This window comes from Mesoplodon mirus (assembly GCF_964341445.2).
Source record: "Mesoplodon mirus genome assembly, chromosome: 5".
Classification (NCBI taxonomy): Eukaryota; Metazoa; Chordata; class Mammalia; order Artiodactyla; family Ziphiidae; genus Mesoplodon; species Mesoplodon mirus.
The window spans coordinates 27,510,717-27,526,275 of record NC_138980.1 but is presented as its reverse complement, the minus strand read 5'-3'; positions in this window follow the sequence as shown (position 1 = coordinate 27,526,275).

Genomic DNA, 15,559 nt, shown 5'->3' with positions numbered 1-15,559 from the left:
GATTAGTTTACCAAAAAGGGTAGCTTAGGAAAATGTCCTGTTGAGTTAAAAATTTTTTTCTTTAAGCCTAGAAAATACTTCGCCCTAATATTTCTTTAAAGGTTTGATTTTTAAAAAATCTAAAATAAATACAGAACCTACTTTTGTATATGCTGAGAATCAAGGGACTGAGTCTCTTCTAGATCAAAAGTAAAATATACCAGCGCTATTCATTAAACTACCTTATTCATTGAATCAAATTGCTACGTTTATCATATAGCATAAATTAAATTCGTGTGAGGTTTAAAAATCTATTCTTGGTTCTCTATTCGAGGGTCGGTTCTCCCACTAGCTTTTTAGGATCACGCAGGCAGCGGCACACACCCAGGGTCCCCCTCGGCCTCATCACACCTGCTGGTGAGCTGGCACATACGAGGTCAAGTTCTCTGTGCCCTTCACTCCGGCCTTCCTAGCCCCTCTCGGCCTCCTGTCCTGCTGCCTGGCCCGCGGACCCACTACGGGGGAGGAAGGGGCGCGAGCGAAGGAAGGCAGAGGGTGTTTCCGCACTACTGGCCCCCTCTCGCTGTCAGCCTGCACGGGTCCTGGTGCCTATAGTGCCAGGGACTGAACTGAGGGGCTGAGGCCGGTGAGGTTAACAAGGCATCTCAGCGTCCCTGCGGGTCTTAGAAAGCCCAAGAGGCAGGGCAAGGCGTACCTCGATTCTTCGGGTTCCCCTGTCCTTCCTTCTCGGGATTAGAGATACCCTTACAGTTCAAACTGGCAGAAGATTGGAATCTTTGCCCCAATTGGGGTTTCAAAAGAAAAAGAACTGTCTTGGAAGCAGCGACATCCCTTCTCTCATCCCCGCCAACCAAAGGGGAAATGCAGCCACGTGAGGGTAAAGAAGTCACGAATTCTTCTTTGCGTTGGGAAATCTAAATCCCTGGTTTTTCAGAAAGATCCATTCCCAGCAGGATCCAAATCCGAGTTCAGAAAACGAAATGACTTGGAGTCCGAAATGGGTGTGCAGGGCGTAAGAGCAGGAGCTCTGGGGTGGCATAGCGGGGCGCACTGCTCCAGGGGACTTTGGAAACAATTAGGGCGCTCCTGCAAGCTACTGAAGACCGCGGGGCTGAACCGCGGAGTTTCCGGGCGCTCCTAGAAGGCTGAGAGGTGAGGTCCCGGAGACCCTACTGGTCCGGGCTGGGAACGGGCGGGGCATGCTCAACGCAATGAAAACAACCAGGCCTAAGAAAGCGGAGGAGTTAAAACATTCAGCTCCTGTGAGAAACCCCCTCCCAGACACCTGGGGACTCGAGACCTGGGCCGCTTCTAGCTCTACCCGCCTCACCTTCCCGGGAGCTCGAGCAACGCGTTTCTAAGTGCTTCAGACACTTCTTGGTCCTGGGGTCTGGCTCCTCTCCAGCCCTCGGGCTGTCTGCCCAATGCAAACGACACCTGGTCCCTTCACGGTCGCAGGACCTGTTCTCTCGGTTCTGAGCTCGCGGTCGTAAGGGTCTTGAGAAGAGTTCCTCTCCGCGCATCCAGACCGGGGGCTTCTGGCTCCTGAGATTGGCAGGAGAACACGTGAAGACCCCGGCCCATTGCCTGCCTGGCGTCTGCTCCCTCCTATACCAGAGACCTCTTCAGTTCGCTCGTTCCCAGACTGCACATCTAGGCGCTGTCTGAACCGTCCACCTGCGCAAACAGCGCCCCCTTCGGCTCATTGACTCCCTCTTTGACTCAGCTGTCTTTCGGAGGATGAAACCTGGGAATGTGTTGCACACCCAGGAAGAGAGATAAGTGCCATTAGGTCAGGGAATCGCGGTACAGGGGACCTAGGTACTAGACCTAAGCGGGGGAAGGAGCTGGAGCTCCAGGTGGCAAGCACCCTGGACCCTGAAAGCTTCTCACCTGGTGGAGACAGGAGCAGCTGGATGAGGACAAGAGAGGGCCTTCAAACTGCTGGCTCCAGAGTAGGGGACCCAGTGTCAGGCTCTAAGACTGTACTGGGTGGTTTTTCCCCCGCAGGGGTTCCTCCCAATCAATCCTCCCGCTATTTTCCAGGTTTTTCCAAATTCTCCTGGAATTAAAATACTCACTCTTTTTCACGCTAGAAACAAAAGCTGAACCCAAAGTCCCAGTAACAAGAGCAGCTCGGAGACTCAGTCTCTTTTGAATTTGGTCAATTAGCTTCAGAGTTTTCCAGGTTCTTGCTCCAGGAGGTCCTTCCTCCACTCCCTACGACATGCCCCTCAGATTCAACTCCCTCAATACTAGGCATCTGAAAGCCTAGGGGGTCCCTTACAGCTCTCCTAACACCCAGCTAAGAAGCCCAAGATGGAATAAGGTAGGCGTCAGCACCACAGGGTGACTCATTGAAGGTGTGTGTGTGTGTATGTGTCTGTGTTAGCATGTGGGTGTGGGTCTTTGGGGGCTGCAGTGTCTGGATAGGCCTAGGAAGCCACATGGCCTAAGGCTTTGGAATTCAGGGTGCTCAAAATGTGCCCTTATCAATTTGTTTGCTGGACTTCTGGGTCCATCTGAGCCCTGGCATCTCTGTACCAGCAAATAGAACCTGAGGAGCTGGTATAGGGTATCTCAACTAGCAGCTAGAACACCTCTGGGAAATTCTGGCATTTTCTAGAGTGAGATGGCCTCATATGCATTCAGGGTAAGGAAGCCATGGGCACCTCAGAAACTCAGGCTTGGAGCCTAAGCCTGGTCAGGTGAGGGAGGTGAGGGGGAGCATGGGTAGAGACAGCTTCCTGTCCATCATATAAACTCTGCCATCACAGGGACATGAACCCCACGGTCAAAGAAGTCAGGTCCTCTTGCCCATCTCCAGAGGATAGAATTGACTCCTGACCAAGCTACCTGCCCTGGCAGCAGTGTGGTAGGGCAAACTGCTTAGTCCCCAAGACTTCCACTACCACCTCCCCCTTTGCTGTTATAAACATTTCCACTTTTTTTGTTAGACTTCTCAGTTATCAAAGCTAGAATTCTAATATCCTTATAGAATTCCATGCAAACATTTATTGGGTACCTTCCTAGTGCCAAGTGGGAGTCAAAAGCTGGAGATTCATCTCGAATCCAAGAAATTCCTGTCAGACATTGAGACATACCACGATAGGAGAGGACATGTGAACCCAGCCTCTGACAGAGGAAGAAAAGAAGTGTCTGAAAGGAGATTCCCCACACCCCACTTCAGAGGACTTGTCCTCGCTCTGCTGAGCTCCTCTCTGAGCTCACTTACAGGCGTTGTCCCCTCTGTGTGGAGAACAGAGGGTCGTGGAGAAAGGGAGGAATGTGAGGGTCATGGCAGCCACTGCTCAAGACAGGCACCCACAGAAGCCCTTGGCCTTGAAACCTAGCCACTCTGGACACAGAATCTCTGAGTATATGCTGGCCACCCAGGAGAGGTATTACGTTTGTTTACTGATCTCCTGCAGTGGACTCTGAAGATCTAATTGCGGTGCACTTCCTGACATCTTCCTGGGTAAGCTTGGTGTCTCCAGCAGCGCACGGGCCAGAGAACACTCCTGGCAGCAGAGCCTTCTCCCCGGTCCAGTGTAGGGCTCTGGGCGTGCTCAGAAGTCCCGCCTTTGCAAAGCCTTCAATTCAAGGAGGCTCCCCGGCTGCTTCTTCCTTGGAGGCCATGCAGGGTGTCCAGACACCGTTTTCTGCCCTCCCAGGACCACATTGGAAGCGAGAGGTCTGAGTGGGAAGGAGGTCCTGTGGCAGAGGGGGGCTGGCAGGAGAGAATGTCTCTGGGCTTGTCCAGGGGGGTCTGTGAGGGATGCGACACAACCTTGGCCCAATCAGGAAAAGAGAAAGTAGCTAACATGATCTATATATATCCCTCCCTTGTTAAACACTCCTTACCTCTTTAACCAAACCAAACCAAAAGAAAACAAAAAAGCTACTTCAGCAATTCCTCCTCCACACAGAAATTCAGTGTGTGAAAAATGCAAATTTCCCTCTGATGCCACTGTAAGCCCAAGGGACACTCCCTTCCCTAACCAGATGCTGCAGGTGCCTGAACATCTTCCCTAAGGACCAAATACCAACAGATAGGAATTGATCCCCAAGAGTATCCTGAAGAGGTGGCTGCTGCTTCTGGAAGTTGGCAGGGTGTATATTTAAAGTTAATAATAGTCATAATATAATAACAGCCTCAGTGGCTCAAACTTGCTGTTTTTCTTACTTGCAGAAGAGATAAAGCAGTAGCATTGACTGCAGGATCCTGGCAGAGTCCCAGGCCCAGCACCATGGTCAGGTGTGGGGGCAAGTCTTGCTTCCAGGATCTGGGATCTGTTCACAGGAAAGAAGTGGCCAGAGCCAAGACTGAGAGACGGCATGGGGGCCTGGAGGTGAGCTCAGGAGCCGCAGAGGGGGCTGGGGAGGATGGACTTAAAGGTGCAGCCATCCTCACTGTCTGTGCCCAGAAATGCTTGGTGCTGCCTGCACAAACTCCCACTAATTACAGTTGTGGGAATTAATTTTTATCACCCTTAAACTTGAGACATTCAACTTTCCTGGGGTAATGGATGAAAATTGGTGCTTGGGCTTCAGATTGACAGGGCAGGATCCCTGTGGGGTCAGCCAGAGTAGAGGTTTGGTTTTATAGTCCAGTGGACAGTGTTTTAACTTTTTTTCTTTTTAAGAGGAGGTGGTAGATACACTCAGGTCCAGCAGTTACTCTGAAGAGGAGAGGGGTGGAAGTACTGGCGTCCCCCTTTCACCACAGAGGCAAAGCACAGAAGCAAGGGAAGTGGGAGGAGCACAGGACCAGGAGCTGGGGCTTTGAGTCTCTTGTTTTTGAAGGGACCTGTGAAGGATGGATTTTCTTCCTTAGGGCTAAAAGCAAACCCCGAGTTCCCCCTTGCTGTTTTGTTTTGTTTTAGACTCTTCAAATCCCACCTCTTCCTCTGGAGCTTGTACACTCCTTCAGGGCACGTTGTCCTGGGCACACTGTCTGCTGCATTTTCCAGACCCCAGAACCCGCCCCATTCCTGCAAGTATCAGACCCCATTCCTGCAAGTATCAGAGCCAGCAGGGCCTAGTCCCAGGCCCAGGAAACTTGAATCTTAAACTCCTGCCTGTCCTTAGAGTGGAAGTCAGAGGTCTTCCAGGCACATTCATCCATCTGGGCCCTTGGCCCTCAGACCTGGTAGAGATGGTTCTCTCTCCCTTCCTGCATCCCCATTCTTTTCTATAATTGCCCTTCTCCCTCCTTTTTCCCAGGCTCACTCTGCTCTCTTCTTTATCTCCCCTACATTTATCCTTTAACCTTGGGTGAACTTGGTTCAGTCCTGCTTTAATAACCACAGCACCTGGACCAGGCAGGAGTGTGGGGCGGCTGCAAATGGTCTTTGCCTCCCTTGCTTCCTCCCTCCCATTACCTGTCTGTCCCTAGTGTGGGGGACTGAGACAACTTCCTACCCCAACCTGCCTTGAGTACAGGATGTGTTGGGAAGTAGGCAGTGGTGACATGAAAAGAGAAAAATAATCATTTGGGAGAGATCAGGTCTAGGGCATCTGGTCCAGCAGGGAGAGGAGGGCAGTGCCCATATTTCCTGTCTGTACAGTTCTGGGAATGTCCCCACTGGGATTGGTAATGCGGACTTGGCCCAAGTCAGGTCACCTCCTCCTATTCCTGGAGGCAGCTGCCTTTGGGTGAAGAGTTTACTTCCTGTGCTCAGATCTCAGAAACTTTTCCTTGCTTCTGGATCTGGGGAGGGGAAGAGGGAGGGACTGCAGGCCATCTGAGGTATGTCTACTCCATAACTTGCCTGGGTGGGGTGGGTCATATGAAGGGGACCCAGGCACCCACCTCACCTTTTCCCCCTCCCTCCCAGCTGGCTACCCTTCTTGGAAGCTATGAGGGTTGGTCACTGATTGGCATCCACAGTATTCATCATCACTCCAAGAAAACTTAAAGTAAGTGATTCAGGCTGAAAGACTACAATATATGTCAGAAATCTGAATCTACACAAAGAAATGAAAAACGTTGGAAACAGAATAAATAAAGGCAAAGTGAAATCTTTTTTTTTTTTTTTTTGCGGTATGCGGGCCTCTCACTGCTATGGCCTCTCCCGTTGTGGAGCACAGGCTCCGGACACGCAGGCTCAGCGGCCATGGCTCATGGGCCCAGCGACTCCATGGCATGTGGGATCCTCCTGGACCAGGGCACGAACCCATGTCCCCTGCATTGGCAGGCGGACTCTCAACCACTGCGCCACCAGGGAAGTCATAAGTGAAATCTTTTTATTCCTTACTTTTATCACTCTAAAAGCTAACTGCTTAAACAAAAGTTGTATGTATTGTGAATTTATAGCATATTTAAAAGTGACATGTATGACAACAATGGCAAAAGGATGGAAGGGAGGAATTGGGAATATACATATATAAGATTGTTACATTACATGGGAAGTATAAAGTAAGAGGTTTAAATAATAAGAAGTCAATAGAGGAGGTGAAGATAAATCATAAAATTAAATCCATAAAGGAAAGAGAAGAGGGGAAAAAAGAAGACAAATTGAACAAGTAGAAAACATCCAGTAAGAAGATAGATTTTAACCCAATGATATGAATAATCACTTAAATGTGAATGGCCTAAATAATCTCTGTTAATAGATTTGGAAAAAAAAGCAAGATGGAAGTAAGATCTATAAGGTCTCTAAGAAACATACTTTAAATAAAAAGACATAGGTTAAAACAATAGTTATAAAGGAGAGTGGGGTAATTTTGCTCACGAGGCTACAGTTGGCAATGTTTGAAGACATTTTTGGTTTTCAAAACGAGGAGGTGCTACTCACATCTAGTGGGTAGAGGCCAGGGACACTGCTAAATATTCTAAAGTGGACAGGACAATCCCCCACAACAAAGAATGATTTGGCCCTAAATTTCATTAGTACCAAGGTTGAGAAACCTTGGCTTAAAAGTTAAAAATTTGAGAGATGTCATGAAAACAGTAACCAAAAGAAAGCTGAGGTCATCATATTTATTCAAATAAATTAGACTTCAGAACAACAATACTGTCAGGGATAAAGTGGAGCATTACCAATGAAAAAGAGGTCCATTCTCCAAGAAGATCATAACAATCTTAAATGTGTATGAACCTTCACACATACACAAACTTCCAAATATATGCAGCAAAAGCCAATAGATCTGAAGAGAGAAACAGATAAATCCACAATAATAGTTGGAACTTCAATACTCTTCTCGCATTAGCTGAAAGAACAAGTAGGCAGAAATTCAGTAAAAATATGGATGCCTTGAACAGGACTATCAACCAACTTGACCTAATTGGCATTCATAGAACACTCTAGGCCCAAAATAGCAGAATCTATTTTGTTTTTGTTGCATTTGGAACATTGATCAGGATACACCATGTTCTGAGAAATAATACAAACCTTAAAAAATTGAAAAAAAAATAAATTAATAAAAAAGTGTGTTCTCAGCTGGAGCTTGGTCAAGATGTAGGAGCAGGAAGATCCTGAGCTCACCTCCTTCACACCAAAATTACCACTGTTTACAGAGCAACTATTGATGACAAAGACCTTAATCTAGCAGAAAAGATCTTCTACAACTAAAGATATAAAGAAGGAACCACAGTTGAGACAGGTAGGAGGAATGGAGTTGTGGAATAGTCAAGACCCATACCTCCAGGTGGGTGACCCACAAATGTGAGGATAATTACAACTGCAGAGATTTCCCCAAGGAGCAATGGGTCTGAGCCCTGCAACAGGATCCCCAGCCTGGTGATCCTGCACTGGGAAGATGAACTTCCAGGAATTTGCTTTGAAGGTCAGCAGGGCTTACTTTAGGGAGACCCAGAGGGATGTGGGAAATAGAGATTCTATTCTTAAAAGGCACACACAAAATCTCACACACTCTGGGACCATGGGCAGAAGCATTAATTTGAAAGCAGCCTGTATTAAACTCACCTGCTGATCTTGGGGAGTCTCCCAGAGAGGCAAGAGAAAACAGGAGTTCACCCTGGGACACAGAAATTAGTGGCAGCCACTTTGGGGAGCTTATTCTACCATGTAGACCTGATGCTGGCAAGGGCCATTTTGCAATCCCTTTAGCTTATTAACACTGGGACCTGGGCCTACCTGCCATCCCGTCAGGACCAGTACTGGGATGCTTCAGGTCAAGCAACTAGTGGGGTAGGGCCACAACCCCACCACCCAGCAGAAAGGCTTCCTTAAGACGCCCTGAGCTCACAGCCACCCCAGGATATTGCCCTGTCCAGGAACTGGCCCCACACACCAGTGGGCAAGCACCAGCACCAGGACCCTCTGGGCCCCAGCCGCACCCACCAGTGGGCTGACACACCAACACTGGGACCCCCAGAGCCCTGCAATCAGAGACCCTAGGACCCAGCTCCACCTACCAGAGGGCTAGCACTAGCCCCAGGACCCAGCTTTATCCACAGGTTAGTAGGAAACAGACCTGTGTTCCCCTGGGTCCTGATTCTGCCCACCGGTGGGTGAATACGAGCCCCAGAACTAGTGCAGCCCCACAGCCTGAGATGGTAGGACACAGCCCACCCACCAGCAGGCCACAACAGTCCCCAGAACCCCCTGAGTCCCTGCTTCACCCACTAGCATGCCAACACCAGTTCTGAGACACCCTGTGCCCTTCAAACAGCCACCTCAGGATCTAGTCCCACCCACCAGTGGGCAGGTACAAGCTTTGAGACACCCCAGAATCCACAGCCAGTTGTGTCAGGAACTGGCCCTGCCCAACAGCAGGCAGACACCAGCCCCAGGACCAATGTATAGTCACAGTGTACCTTGTCAGGACCTAGACAACACACCAGCAGGCCAACACCAGCTCCAAGATACCTTGAACTTCTCAGCCAGCTAGGGTGGGATCAAGCACATCTCACATGGTGAGTGGACCAGCACCAGCTTTGGGACATCCCAGAAACCACAGCCAGCCATGTCAGGAACTGGCCCCATAGCAGGATGACACTAGGTCTGGAAACCCTGAGCCCTTAACCACCTATCCCAGAACTACCTCTGCCAGCCAGTGAACCAGCAATACCCCAGAAGCCCCCGGGTTTCCAAAGACAGCCACCTTGTGACCTGGCCACTCCAACCAGTGGCCAGCAGTCTCCACACAAGGAAGGGTCTGGCAAGCAACCAGACCAGGGACCAAAAACGCCTACCAGACCAATGACAGCAGTTGGTCTGCCGCAAAAGAAGCACCCATGCAACCCACATATGGGGCACCACTAGAGCATTTAGCTTTGGTGACCAGAGAGGTGTGTGCTGTTGGGTTGCATAGGATATCTCGTACAAAGGGTCACTTCTCCAAGGTTGGGAAATGTAAACAACCTACCAGATACATAGAAATCAAACCAGCAAATTAGGAAAAATGAGGTGACAGAGGAACATGTTCTAAACAAAAGCACAAGATAAAATTCCAGAAGAAAAACTACTCTAAGTGGAGATAGGTAATCCCAATGACGAGTTCAAGGTAACCATTGTAGAAATGATCAAAGAACTTGGAAGAATGGATGAACAGAGGGATAAGTTAGAGTTTTTAATGAAGAGATAGAGAATAGAAAGAAGAACTGAAACGAGATGAAGACTACAGTAAGCGAAAAATACACTAGAAGGAACCAACTGTAGATTAGATGATACAGAGGAACAGATCAGCAAGCTGGAAGACATAGTAGTGGAACTCACTGAAGCTGAACAGAAGAAAAGGGACTAAAAAGAAATGAGGGCAGTTTAAGAGACATCTGGGACAACATAAAGCATACTGACATTTGCTTATATGGGTCCCAGAAGAAGAAAGAGAGAAAGGTGCTGAGAACATATTTGAAGACATAATAGCTGAAAACTTCCCTAACCTTGGAAATGAAACAGACATCAAGGTGCAGGAATCACAGAGAGTCCCAAACAGAATCAACCCAAAGAGGAGCTAAAAAACACACATTGCAATTAAAATGGCAAAAATTAAAGATAAAGAGAGAATATTAAAAGCAGCAAGGGAAAACCAACAAGTTAAATACAAGGGAGCTCCCATAAGGCTACCAACTGACTTTTCAGCAGAAACTCTGCAGGTCAGAAGGAAGTAGCATGATGTATTTTAAGGGATGAAAGGGAAAAACATACAACCAGGAATACTCTACCTGTCAAGCTTTTCATTCAGTTTTGATGGAGAGATTAAAACGTTTACAGACAAGCAAAAGCTAAAAGAGTTCATCACCACTAAACCAGCTTTATAATATTAAAGGCATTTCTCTAAGCAAAATAGAAAAGGCCAAAACTAGAAACATGAAAATTATGAATGGAAAAAAGGTAACTATATAGTAAAGGTAGTAAATCAATGATGTACAAAGGTAGTGGGAAGGTTAAAAGACAAAAGTAGTAAAATCATCTATATTTGCAATAAGTAGTTAAGGTACACACACAAAACAGATGTAAAATATGATGACAAAAACAGTAATCATGGGGAGAGGGAAGGAAAATGCAAGTCTGTTAAAATGCTATTTAATTCAGAGATCAGCAACTTGAAATAATCATACATATATAAAACTCATGGCAACCACAAACAAAATATCTAAAATAGACACACAGAAAGAAAGGAATCCAAACATAGCAATAAAGATATTCAAACAAATCACAAGAGAAGAGGACAAAAGAAGAAAGGATCAAATAAAAACTGCAAAAGCAACCCCCAAACAATTAACAAAATGGCAATAAGTACAAACCTATCAATCATTACTTTAAATGTGAATGGACTAAATGCTCCAACCAAAAGACATAGAGAGGCAGAATGGATACAAACAAGACCCATATATATGCTACCTACAAGAGACTCACTTCAAATCTAAAGATGCACACAGACTGAAAGAGAGGGGATGGAAAAAGTACTCTATGCAAATGGAAATCAAAATAAAGTCAGAATAGCAATACTTATATCAGACAAAATAGACTTTTTGTTTGGGACATTTATTTTCATTTCATTTTGTGTAATTGCAATTGGTTTGTTTAAGAGATTTGTACCTGGCATTTCATACTCCATAGAGTAGCACTTGAACTATTATCTGGCCTCTTTCACTGCTTTCCATTATCACCATCTGACTTTATAAAAGGAAACTTCCTTTTCATACAGTGTTAGTGGTAATATAAAATTGGTACAACCTCTTTGCAGATCAATTTGTTCATTCTATTAATTTTTTTTAAAAAGTACTCTTTAATTAAGCAATTCCACTTCTAGAAACTGATACCTGTACAAAGTTGAATGGACAAGGATAATCAAAGCTGCATTGTTTATAAACTGAAAAAATGGCAACAACTTAAAAATGTCTATAGAATGGACCACATCAATCATGATGCATCTAGCTGATAGAATTCTCTGCAGCCATTAAAAAGAATGAGGTAGAGTTTCTTTACTGCCACAGAAAGGCCTTCAAGGAATAAAAAGTGAAAAGAGAAAGGTTGCATAATCATAATGATAATAATAGTAATTATTATTATTACAAACACTTGAAAAGTGTGTACTATATTCTAAGCATTTAACTTTATTATGATTTTTTTACATCTTTATTGGAGTATAATTGCTTTACAATGGTGTGTTAGTCTCTGCTTTATAACAAAGTGAATCAGTTATACATATACATATGTTCCCATATCTCTTCCCTCTTGCGTCTCCCTCCCTCCCACCCTCCCTATCCCACCCCTCTAGTTGCTCACAAAGCACGGAGCTGATCTCCCCGTGCTATGTGGCTGCTTCCCACTAGCTATCTATTTTATGTTTGGTTGTGTATATATGTCCACGCCACTCTCTCACTTTGTCACAGCTTACCCTTCCCCCTCCCCATATCCTCAAGTCCATTCTCTAGTAGGTCTGTGTCTTTATTCCATCTTAACTCTAGGTTCTTCATGACATTTATTTTTTCTTAAATTCCATATATGTGTTAGCATATGGTATATGTTTTTCTCTTTCTGACTTACTTCACTCTGTATGAGAGACTCTAGGTCCATCCACCTCATCAAAAATAGATCAATTTCAGTTCCTTTTATGGCTGAGTAATATTCCATTGTATATATGTGCCACATCTTCTTTCTCCATTCATCCGGTGATGGACACTTAGGTTGTTTCCATCTCCTGGCTATTGTAAATACAGCTACCAATGAACATGACCCTTTTTGAATTATGGTTTTCTCAGGGTATAGGCCCAGTAGTGGGATTGCAAGGTCATATGGTAGTTTTATTTGTAGTTTTTTAAGGAACCTCCATATTGTTCTCCATAGTGGCTGTACCAATTCACATTCCCACCAGCAGTGCAAGAGTATTCTCTTTTCTCCACACCCTCTCCAGCATTTATTGTTTCTAGATGTTTTGATGATGGCCATTCTGACTGGTGTGAGAGGATATCTCATTGTAGTTTTGATTTGCATTTCTCTAATGATTAATGATGTTGAACATTCTTTTATGTGTTTGTTGGCAGTCTGTATATCTTCTTTGGAGAAATGTCTATTTAGGTCTTCTGCCCATATTTGGATTGGGTTGTTTGTTTTTTTGTTATTGAGCTGAATGAGCTGCTTGTAAATTTTGGAGATTAATCCAACTGACAAAGTTGCTTCATTTGCAAATATTTTCTCCCATTCTGAGGATTGTCTTTTGTTCTTCTTTATGGTTTCCTTTGCTGTGCAAAGCTTTGAAGTTTCATTAGGTCCCATTTGTTTATTTTTGTTTTTATTTCCATTTCTCTAGGAGGTGGGTCAAAAAGGATCTTGCTGTGATTTGTGTCATAGAGTGTTCTGCCTATGTTTTCCTCTAAGAGTTTGATAGTTTCTGGCCTTACATTTAGATCTTTAATCCATTTTGAGCTTATTTTTGTGTATGGTGTTAGGGAGTGTTTTAATCTCATATGTTGACATGTACCTCTCCAGTTTTCCCAGCACCAATTATTGAAGAGGCTGTCCTTTCTCCACTGTACATTCCTGCCTCCTTTATCAAAGATAAGGTGACCATATGTGCGTGGATTTATCTCTGAGCTTTCTATCCTGTTCCATTGATCTATATTTCTGTTTTTGTGCCAGTACCATACTGTCTTGATTATTGTAGCTTTATAGTATAGTCTGAAGTCAGGGAACCTGATTCCTCCAGCTCCGTTTTTCAGTCTCAAGATTGCTTTGGCTATTCGGGGTCTTTTGTGTTTCCATACAAATTGTGAAGTATTTTGTTCTAGTTCTGTGAAAAATACTAGTGGTATTTTGATAGGAATTGCACTGAATATGTAGATTGCTTTGGGCAGTAGAGTCATTTTCACAATGTGGATTCTTCCAATCGAAGAACATGGTATATCTCTTCATCTATTTGTATCTTCTTTAATTTCTTTCATCACTGTCTTATAATTATCTGCATAGAGGTCTTTTGTCTCCTTAGGTAGGTTTATTCCTAGATATTTTATTCTTTTTGTTTCAATGGTAAATGGGAGTGTTTTCTTAATTTTACTTTCAGATTTTTCTCCATTAGTGTATAGGAATGCCAGAGATTTCTCTGCATTGATTTTGTATCCTGCTACTTTACCAAACTCATTGTTTAGCTCTAGTAGTTTTCTGGTAGCATCTTTAGGATTCTCTATGTAGAGTATCATATCATCTGCAAACAGTGACAGCTTTACTTCCTCTTTTCCAATTTGGATTCCTTTTATTTCATTTTCTTCTCTGATTGCTGTGGCTAAAACTTCCAAAACTATGTTGAATAATAGTGGTGAGAGTGGGCAACCTTGTCTTTTTCCTAATCTTAGTGGAAATGCTTTCAGTTTTTCACCATTGAGGACGATGTTGGCTGTGGGTTTGTCATGAATGGCCTTTATTATGTTGAGGAAAGTTCCCTCTATATCTACTTTCTGCAGGGTTTTTATCATAAATAGGTGTGGAAGTTTGTCGAAAGCTTTCTCTGCATCTATTGAGAAGATCATATGATTTTTCTCCCTCAATTTGTTAATATGGTGTATCACGTTGACTGATTTGCATGTATTGAAGAAGCCTTGCATTCCTGGAATAAACCCCACTTGATCATGGTGTATGATCGTTTTAATGTGCTGTTGGATTCTGTTCGCTAGTATTTTGTTGAGGATTTTTACATCTATGTTCATCAGTGATATTGGCCTGTAGTTTTCTTTCTTTGCGACATCCTTGTCTGGTTTTGGTACCAGGGTGATAGTGGCCTCTTAGAATGAGTTTGGGAGTTTCTTCCCTCTGATATATCTTGGAAGAGTTTGAGAAGGATAGGTGTTAGCTCTTCTGTAAATGTTTGATAGAATTCGCCTGTGAAGCCATCTGGTCCTGGGCTTTTGTTTATTGGAAGATTTTTTTTTTTTTTTTTCTTTTTGCGGTATGCGGGCCTCTCACTGTTGTGGCCTCTCCCGTTGCGGAGCACAGGCTCCGGACGCGCAGGCCCAGCGGCCATAGCTCACGGGCCCAGCCGCTCCGCGGCATATGGGATCCTCCCAGACCGGGGCACGAACCCGTATCCCCTGCATCGGCAGGCGGACTCTCAACCACTGCGCCACCAGGGAGGCCCTATTGGAAGATTTTTAATCACAGTTTCAATTTCCGTGCTTGTGATTGTTCATATTTTCTATTTCTTCCTGATTCAGTCTTGGCACATTGTGCATTTCTAAGAATTTGTCCATTTCTTCCAGGTTGTCCATTTTATTGGCATAGAGTTTCTTGTAGTAATCTCTCATGATCTTTTGTATTTCTGCAGTGTCAGTTGTTACTTCTCCTTTTTCATTTCTAATTCTATTGATCTGAGTCTTCTCCCTTTCTTTCTTCATGAGTCTGGCTAATGGTTTATCAATTTTGTTTATCTTCTCAAAGAACCAGCTTTTAGTTTTATTAATCTTTGCTATGGTTTCCTTCATTTCTTTTTCATGTATTTCTGATCTGATCTTTATAATTTCTTTCCTTCTGCTAACTTTGGGTTTTTTTTTTTTCTTCTTCTTTCTCTAATTGCTTTAGGTGCAAGGTTAGGTTGTTTATTCTAGATGTTTCCTGTTTCTTAAGGTAGTATTGTATTGCTATAAACTTCCCTCTTATAATTGCTTTTGCTGCATTCCATAGGTTTTGGGTCGTTGTGTCTCCATTGTCATTTGTTTCTAGGTATTTTTTTATTTCCTCTTTGATTTCTTCAGTGATCACTTCATTATTAAGTAGTGTATTGTTTAGCCTCCATGTGTTTGTATTTTTTACAGTTTTTTTCCTGTAATTGATATCTTGTTTCATAGCATTGTGGTCAGAAAAGATACTTGATACAATTTCAATTTTCTTAAATTTACCAAGGCTTGATTTGTGACCCAGGATATGATCTATTCTGGAGAATGTTCCATGAGCACTTGAGAAAAATGTGTATTCTGTTGTTTTTGGATGGAATGTTCTATAAATATCAATTAAGTCCATCTTGTTTAATGTATCATTTAAAGCTTGTGTTTCCTTATTTATTTTCGTTTTGGATGATCTGTCCATTGGTGAAAGTGGGGTGTTAAAGTCCCCTACTATGAATGTGTTACTGTCGATTTCCCCTTTTATGGCTGTTA